The sequence below is a fragment of the Condylura cristata genome, unplaced genomic scaffold, assembly GCF_000260355.1.
Source record: "Condylura cristata isolate star-nosed mole 26May11 unplaced genomic scaffold, ConCri1.0 scaffold00007, whole genome shotgun sequence".
NCBI lineage: Eukaryota > Metazoa > Chordata > Mammalia > Eulipotyphla > Talpidae > Condylura > Condylura cristata.
In genome coordinates this window covers 40,532,696-40,542,081 of record NW_004567108.1, presented here as the reverse complement: position 1 = coordinate 40,542,081, position 9,386 = coordinate 40,532,696, and positions in this window count along the sequence as shown.

The window sequence follows — 9,386 nt, the reverse complement described above, 5'->3', positions numbered from 1 at the left end:
TGGGAAGCATTATAAGTGCTTTTAACTACTGGTGTTACTGTCCCCCACCCCTCTTAGCTTCATTTACTGTTTAGTATCCTGCATTCTGTCGATGGACGTGGCCTAACAACCCCCTTCACAGGAAAGTGGTACAGGGCAAGAACCACTTACGTGTGAGGTAGAAAGAGCTTGACCTCTAGGGAAACAACTCTATCCAGGAAGCTCATACTGTGAACAGGCAAAGATAACAGGCAAAGCTTCGTACCAGAGCAAGAGCGTAATCATTTGACCTGCTTCCAGTGAATCGCTGCGATGCTCACCAGTGTGACATGGCAGTGAACCATAAAGACAAATGGTCTTTATGCAAGCTTGCCTATTGGAGAGCTGAGAACTCTGAATCTGCTAACAAGAATGAATGAGAAAAAGCTTCTTTGGTAAAGCGGTTTGACTTCCTGTTAGGGAGAATACTAGGTATTACAGAGACTGGTGAAGAAAGCCTTTCTGAACAGAGAAAATACTAGGGAACCATTTTAATGGGGTTCCATTATGGACTGCGGGTTGGAGGTGGTGTCCGTGATCGTGGGCATATGTGTGGTCAGGTAAGTGCCCTGGGAATAGATGAATATTCTTTTTCCCCTTTTAATTCAATGACTGAAAAAAATAAATATGACTGCTTTTCCCCAGTATATTGTATGGTAGAACACTCTATAGAATTTCAGGCTCAAATACATTTTACCTCAGATTGCTCCTGTTTTTCATGTGGTACAGTACCTAAATGAGAGTGGTTAAAGGAACCAATAATCCACAAACATCCTAACTCATAAGTAGCTTTTCTTTCAAAATGCATTTTATTACTAAAACAGGAAAATCAGGGTCTCCCTGGTGGCACGATGGGTTAAAGCTCAGCACTATGAAGCTATCACAGCCACTGCAGCACGAATTTGACCCCTCAACAGGGAGGTGACCTACATGGCATAGCAGATCTCTCCTGATCTGCCTGCTGCTCTCCTCAGCAGTGTATTTCAGTACATCTGCCTGTTCTGCTTCCCATTCTTGCTGGCATATCCTCTCATCCCCGCACCTCTGGCCTATACTCCAGTTCTGTATGTGTAGATAAAAAAAATCTTAAAAAAAAAAAAAGGAAATCTTTATCAACATTGTGATGTAGTCACCAGTAAGGATTATTAATCTCTAATCTCTTATAAGGGCATTGTTGACAGACCTGTAATCACATATAAGAGTCATACATCTTTTCTTCAATAAGTCAACAGTGCCTGTTACATTTGTCAAGTATTAAGTATTTACCAGGCCATGGCTAAACCTAAATGATACCACCGGGACCCCAGCTAAAACAGTGGACCGAGTCTTAGATAAAGGAGACTGAGGGTTTTTTGTTCATGGTGCTGTCATTTTCCAGCTATGTGATTTAGAGCATCAACTAACTTCATAACATGGAGACAGCTAACTTCCCTGGGCCACCGTTTCCTTATCTGAGAAATTAGAGAGCTAGACTAGATGCAAGGCACTTGGCAACTCTACAACTCAAGATTATGCAAGGAGAGCAGGGAGGGGAGATCTCTGAGATCAAAAACTCAGTGTGGATCAGCCCAAATCCTTTGGGATCTTCATAAATTTCTCTCCAATTTTGGTGATGATAATCAGTTGATACGGACAGTGGTTAAGGACTGAACATTGTCTGGAAGTGGCATGTCACAGATACGGGACAAGGAGCACGTTGACCTGAAGGGAGGCATTACTGAACAAGGCATCAGCCCTGGAGTCAGAGGGCCAAGTGGATATTTGGTTCTGCTGCTTAGTCTGTGGGTTTCAGGCCAAAACATGTAACTTTCCCAAGTCTATTTCCTCATCTGTAAAGTGGAAATTATGAAGCTTGTTCTCCTCCAACCCAGGGCGGGTACATCAATAAAGTAAACAAGAATACCCAATTTAAAATTCATCACAAGCATGACTCCTTCTTAAAACATAAAACATAAGATATCTTTTTAAAGACATAGGAGTGGTCAAAGGAACTAACAACCCACAAACATCCTAAATCACAAATCACCCTAAATCATAAGTAGCCTTTCTTTCAAAATGCATGTTATTCCTAAAGAAAGGAAACCTTTATCAACATTTGTGATATAGCCACCCATGAGGATTTTGAGTGCTAAAGTATAGATTCTGGGCCCTCCCTGGTGGCACAGCAGGTTAAAGCACAGCACTAAGAAGTAAAGCCACTTCAGCATGAGTTCACTCCCTGCCTGCCTCAGAGGTGACCCACATGGCGCGGCAGACCTCTCCTGACCCGCCCGCTGCTCCCCTCAGCCTGTTCAGTCAGCCTGTTCTGCTCCCCACTCTGTCTCTGGTGAATCCTGTCACCGCCCCTGCACCTCTGGCCTGTACCCCAGTTCTGTATGCATAAATAAATGAATTAAAAAAAAAAAAAAACTTCCTTTAAAGTACAGATTCTAACCAGTTTTAGAAAAATTGGTGCTGTCAGCATCCAGCCTCACCTGATTTAAGTGTTTTCTTTGTACACACAGTTTGACCAGACCCAGAGAAAGCTGTGTGATAGGAACTAGATTGGGGAGGCTGATGGCGATGTGTTTCCTTTCTTCTGTGAGACTGTCTAAATACGCAGGGCTCGGTTCTGTCAGAAGCACTGACAGCTCTGGATCCCCTCCAGTTGAGGGAACAAAGGCTGGGATTTCTTTTCAAAAATTCTTTCTGAGCAGTGAGATTGTCCAACACAGTTTCCTTGATAAAGGGCTCATTATCTATCGGTGTGACTTTGCCCTTAATTTTTATGCTGGCAGTGCCAACACCAGCATATTTAAGCAAATCCTTTGACCCACTCAGCTGTAACAGAACTCCTACAGTGTGTGCCAGAGCTCCAAGCTGAGTTGTAGGATATGGTCAACTCCAGGCTCAATTTTCAATTAGTTGAATCACCAAGAAATAAAAGTTGTTAACTTGCTTTTCATTGTATTTCTACTAATTGTGACTTTTTCAAAAGCAAGTGCCTTTACAAATAATAAATAGAATGTTTTAGAATTGCTTCTTCAGTTCAACTGGCAATCCTTATGGATATAAGTTAGTCAGGTGGCTTTAGAACTTTGGTTGTCTGAGAAAGAAATCATTATAGCTGTTCACACATGGTGAAGCAGGCTGAGATAGAGTCTGTAGATGATGGCAGAAAAATCTTGTGGCATCCAATTCTACTCAAGGTAGTTAAGTTTTAGACTCCAAGAGGCAAGACCGAAATATGGTGTTAACTCAGGACACTGAAAGCTAAATGTACTGAGAGCTTTGTAAAAGATTTTCAAAATACAGTAGCTTCACTGAGTCCACATAAGGGAAACCACAGAGTAAGAGCAAGTCTGTGTTTATCAGATGATACCAGGAAAAGGTCCCAGATATGGGCCATATAAACATTGTGCTCACTAGGAAGGTCTGTCTTTTGGGTGGCCGGGACACTTCCAAAGGCAGGATGAAATAGCTCTTACACCTCTCCACCACCACTTACTCAGAACATTTTCAAGATTCATCTATAGCATGTCTCAGAACTCTGTTCCTTTTTAGCACCAAACAATATCCCACTGTATGAATGTAGATACCTTATCTTATTGATCCACTCATCTGTTCACAGCCACTCAGATCGTTTCTACTTTTTGGCTGTTGTGAATGATGTTTCTGCTGATGTTGGCATACAAGTATCTCTTTGAGTGCCTTCTTACTGTGATTTTAATTTTATTTCCTGAATACATAAAGATAACTTCTACACATGAACTTATTTGCTATCAATATCTTCTTTGGTAAAGTATTCACATCTTTTATCATTTTTAAAAACTATAATGTTTGCTTGTTTCTTAATTGTGTTTTGAGAGTTCAAAGCATATAAATACATCTAGAGTGATCTAGAATAAGAGTTTTTTGTTGGATATATAGTTGATCCTTGAGCAATGCTGGAGTTAGGGGTCCTGAACCCCTATACAGTTAAAAATCCAAGTGTAACTTACCTACTAATAGCCTGCTGTGACATATTTATAAGTCAGATGTAATATGTACTGTATTCCTACAATAAAGTAAGCTAGATAAAAGAATTAAGAAAATTATAAGAGGAAGCACATTTATAGTACCCGCCTGTATCAATGCTGCACATTTATATCATTTTATAAGAAAATCCATGTATAAGTGGACCTGTGAAGTTCAAACTATATTTTGCAAATATTTTCTGCCAAGATGTGACTTTCTGTTTTCACAACAGTGTCTTCTGAAGAGTGAAATTTTCAGCTTTTACACTACTGTGCAACACTGTATATGAGGCACAGTTTCACACCTCTTCAAGTGTGTTACTGTGCCGCACCCACTACCAAGGACTGAAAGTCCTTTGCCATAGTCCATCGGACCTACTCTCCCTCTCCACTTGGCTCTCTTCACACTCCCTACCTTTTAGATGGTCCAATTCTACGGTCAGATTTCTAGGGTTTGTTTTGGGCTTGGTTTATCTGATCTTTATTTTGTTTCTCTGTATACCCTCTCCATATAAGTGACACCATCAGGTATGCATCTTTCTTCTTCTGACTTACTTTACTTAGCATAATAACTCCCCCCACCCCATTCTATCCATGGTGCCACAAAAGGCAAGAGTATTTCATTTACTATAGCTGAGTAGTATTCCATTGCATGTATATACCATATTTTCCTAACTGACTCTTGTATCTTTGGGCACTTAGGTTGTTTGTAGATAATGGTACTGTAAATGCTATTGTAAATAGTGCTGCAGTACACATAGGAGAGTATGTTCTTCCAAAGCAGTGTTTTTGCATTCTTCAGGTGGATACCTAAGAGGGGAATTGCTGGATCATATAGTAGATCTATTTTTAATGTTTTAAGAAATCTCCATACTGTTTTCCATAGTAGCTAGATCAGTCTGCACTGCATTCCTACCAACATTGTTAGAGAGGTCCTTTTCCTCCACATCTTAACCACCTCTTGTTTCTGGTCTTTTCAATACAGGTCATTCCCATAGGTGTGAAGCTCTCTGTGGCAAAACTTTTCAATTTGCGAATCCAATTTGTTGATATTTTTTCCCTTTTATTGTTCATGCATTTTGTGCCCTGATATTTAAGAAATATTTTCCAAAGCTATATTTTCTTATAGAACTCTTACTGTTTCAGCTTTGAAATGTGGGTCAATGATCCACTTCCAGTCAATTTTTTTATCTGGTAAGGTTTCAGCATCAAAGTTCATTTTTTTCTTATATATGTAGCTTTCCCATTGCTCTGTGCTTAGTAATGTTTTATGCCCCTTTTGAATTGGCAGCACAGTTAGCTCTGTCCCCACACCTGTCTCTGACTCACTCAGGCCCTCAGAGGTGGTATCTGACAGCACTAGCATTCTATTGCCTTAACTGTCGCAGGTAAGAGAATTTAGTGTTGAGTTTCCTTTAACCCTATAGATCTTTCTCCCTTACTGAGTGTCCATTGTATACCAGAAAGTCTATACTAGCTGCCAGAGTTACACAAAAATAACAAGTGGTCTTTTCATTAAAGAAACAACTTAAAATTTTGGTTTTGTTTTGAATTTTATCAGGTTAACTGAGATAGCTGTATTGTAACTTTTTTTTTTTAAGATTTATTTTATTTGTGCATACAGAACTGGGGTATAGGCCAGAGATGCAGAGGCGGTGAGAGGCTTCACCAGAGACAGAGTGGGGAGCAGAACAGGCTGACTGATAAAATACATGCTGAGGGGAGCAGCGGGTGGGTCAGGAGAGGTCTGCCATGCCATGTGGATCACCTCTGGGGCGGGTGGGGATCGAACTCATGCTTTAGCTTCTTAGTGCTGTGCTTTAACCTCTTTAACCTGCTGCGCCACCAGGGAGGGCCCAATGACTGATTTAGTCTTATTCCCAGATCATGAGAACTAAAGAGATGAAAGACACTAGGCTAGAGTATGATGAGGACCAGGAAGCTTGAGTAGAGATGGCTGTGATCAGATATGTTCTCTAAGACTCACTCAAGGAGTTGCCTCCTAAAACTTCAATATGGTTAACAGCTTGTGTAAGCTTCAAAGCAACAGAGTGAGAATTAAAGTATTAATGGCCTTCAGAATGCTTCTCACCCTGCTAGGAAGCATTAGTCATTTTTCTTTTTAAATCTTTCTCTTAGTGTGTTTTCTACCTCATTCACTCACAAAAATGGAAGATTTTAAATCAAGTGAGACAAAGGTTTATCTTCCCTTCCCAACATTTCAGTGACTAGAGCAGAAGAGAAGAAAAACAAAAACACTGGGTAAAATTCTAGCACTGGTATTTCACTCATTCCCAATGTCTGTAGTGTTTGGTGCTAAAAAACAAAAGACTCGAAATACATGAGCATTTTCAGTAAGGTATCTTGCTTCTTGGGTGCCTCTCCCTTACTTTTTCAGCTCTCTTAGTTTTATGATGTACAGCTTTATAAACCTGTGAACTGTAGGCCATCATGCTTACGTGGCCTAAGCAGCGCTTCAAAACATGTTGAGCTAAATAACTAGCAATTAATAATTGAGAAATTGCCCATAAACCTCTGAATTTCCAGCTCCTCTCTGAAAATGAGGTCTGGCAAATCTGGGTTTGCATTCCTGTATGGCAACTACCAGCTCGGCTCTGGTAACAGCTGCTCCCTTTAGAACAGCCATTTGGATTCCTGTCTCTCTCCAGCTGACCATCCTGACAGCCCCTTCACTACCTGAGTCCGCCAGGGTGTCATGATCTTAAATGTGGCTTCCCATTGAATCATGGGAAGAACTTTATAAGCTACTAATAATTGTTCTACCCAAAAAAAAAAATCTTAACATCTATCTGGGGTGCAGGCTAGGCATTTTTATGATTTTTATAAGCTGTCCAGACAATTCCATTGAGTAGCTTAAATTAAGCACCCCCTTTCAAAGACAGCATCTCAAAGTTTAACTTGCATATGAATCACCTGTGGATCATGTTAAACTGTGAACTGATTCAGTAGGACCAGAATAGGGCCTTTATTCTGTATATCTAGCAAGTTCCGAGGTGGTGCCATTAGTGTCCGTCTGTGGACCTCTCTTTGAAGTAAGGCTTCAAAGTTCTTGTGCTTGTTTTATTTTGTTTTTTAACTATTAACCTAGGTTTCAGATGTAATGGAAGCACATTCTAGAACTCATGTTATTGAATAGCTGGAGCTGTTTCCAAGGGTTCCTCTTAGAGAGGGCACTCTCAGCTTGCTGTGGCCTCTGATTGTCCTCAAGGTATTAGCGCCCTTCACTTCCTTAGGTCTGATATTTAAACTATCTTCCCTGTCACCTCTTGGATATAACACCCCTGTCTCCCTTTGGGAAATTGTGCATCCTCTGCCATTTTGAACTCCTCAGTGGCAGCACCACCTGTCAGCCAACCCATTGGACAGTGGTGTTTTTGGTGCAGTGTTTACCAGTCTGAGCTGCCTAGAACAATAGTTCCCAAACTCTAGTGTATATCAGGCCCCTTGGAAGGCTTATTTCAACAGATTGCTGGGCTCTGCCCCCCAAATTTCTGATTCAGTGAGAACTGTCCTTTTCTAACAAGATTATCTCCCTACTTCAGCAGATGATGGCATGGCTGGTCCAAAGACTTAGAGGTTCTCATAGTCTCAATCAACACATGGCTTCTCTGACAATTGCATTTTGGAGGGCCAGAGAAGATTTGGGAGAGTGGAGTTTAAATATTGTTTATTGCTTTTGTTTTATTTCATAGAACTCAATGGAAATAGAAATACTGACATTAGTGATATGGGGGGAAGGTAGATTTAACTCAGATGACACATACTGCAATTATTTAGTGTTGCGGAAAAGATGACTCTTGCCTTCCATGACAAGGGAATGTGCTATGTGTCTAAATATGCTGGACAAAACTTTAAAAATACAACATATGTTGGAAATAAATTGCAGAAGACTAAGAAAGAGAGCTCAATGAAGGCCTTTGTTATTTTTACTGCTTCCAGCAGTACCTAAGATTCTTTCCAGGAACTCAAAAGGAGGATACAGCTGCTAAGGTTTTTGGGTTCAGAGTTTCTTCAGTCTAAAGGAACTACTATGAACATCATAGCAGTGATGTATGTCTCAGTTTATTGAGTTGGGGCAAAGTAATTTGCCTCATCCACTGCAGGATGAGGCACCTCCTTCCATTTACAAAGCTCAGACAATGTCGAAGGTCCTTTTCACAAAGTAGGTGGGAAGGATGTAGCTCGGTAAACTCATATTTACTTTTAGATAAGTTGAATTCTTAAACGTGTGGGTAATTATTTGTTTTTGTGTCTCCACTTCGAGATATTTTGGAATAGAAACCCCAGTGCCTGAAGAACACAAAGTATAACTTTTCCGTTAGAATGTGAGTCACCTTTAAAGATAATTACATTTTCTAAGGACAGTCAATAAATGTCAGGATGCTATTTCCTTTACTTCCAACGGCCACAGGAATAAGCCACCAAGTTCAAAAAAGTTCGACAAAAGTCGAACTGATTGGTTAAAACATAATATTGCTGCAAAGAAATTATGAAAGCTGTAGCAAGGACCTTAGTGCAAGCTGCCTGAATGGGAGTAGGTCCCGAAACTGCACAAAAGGGATGTGAAAAAAGGAGCTTTTATCCTGTATGGTTTAATGAGAAAAAGCTGAGCGCAAGATGCGGGCATTCCAAAATCTAACCCGTTCGTGGAAGGTTTGAAACAGTATCAGAATACTCCAGAGGAACTTAATTAGTGATTATTAGTTGAGTCTGCATTTGAAAGCTAACGAATTTAGCAGCCAATATGATTCACGTGAGCTTTCTCTGCCTCCCCCCCAAGAGCTCGGAGGGGGCCTTGGTTGGCCTTAGCGAACTACATTAGCTCTGTCATTACTAGATTGGAAGGCACCAGCTAGCGCGCGCCCTCTCGGAAAACTTCCCTCCTCGCGGACTTGCTAACTCCAGTGGCAGCGGCGCCAGGCTCCTGGAGTTCGCGGCAGGCTGCGGGCACTCGTGCCTCCAGTTCACCCTTTCACCCCTCCTTCACCTCCGGCGCCGCGCAGAGTGGCAAGGCTTTTCCGCCCACTCCCAGGCTGCGCAGGCGAGACCGGGAATTGCAGGGCCTCTCCGCTTTGGCAAGTCCTGCAGTCCGAGTGCTCTCCACCCCAACCGCTCTGCTGGGGCGCTGGGGGCTCGAAAGTGAGTGGGGTTTGTTTCAAGACACTCCCATTAGAGACGCGCCCGGTAAGTCTGAACTTGTCCTCGGCCTTCCCCAGCCCCTGCCCTCGCAGGTCCGGGAGACGCCCAGAGGCTCGCGCCGCCTGGGCTAGGTAGCAGCGAGCTGGCCGGCGGCCGCGGAGCCGGCTGCGCAGGGGAGGAAGCGTGGGCATCCCCGCGCCAGAGGGGCGGAAG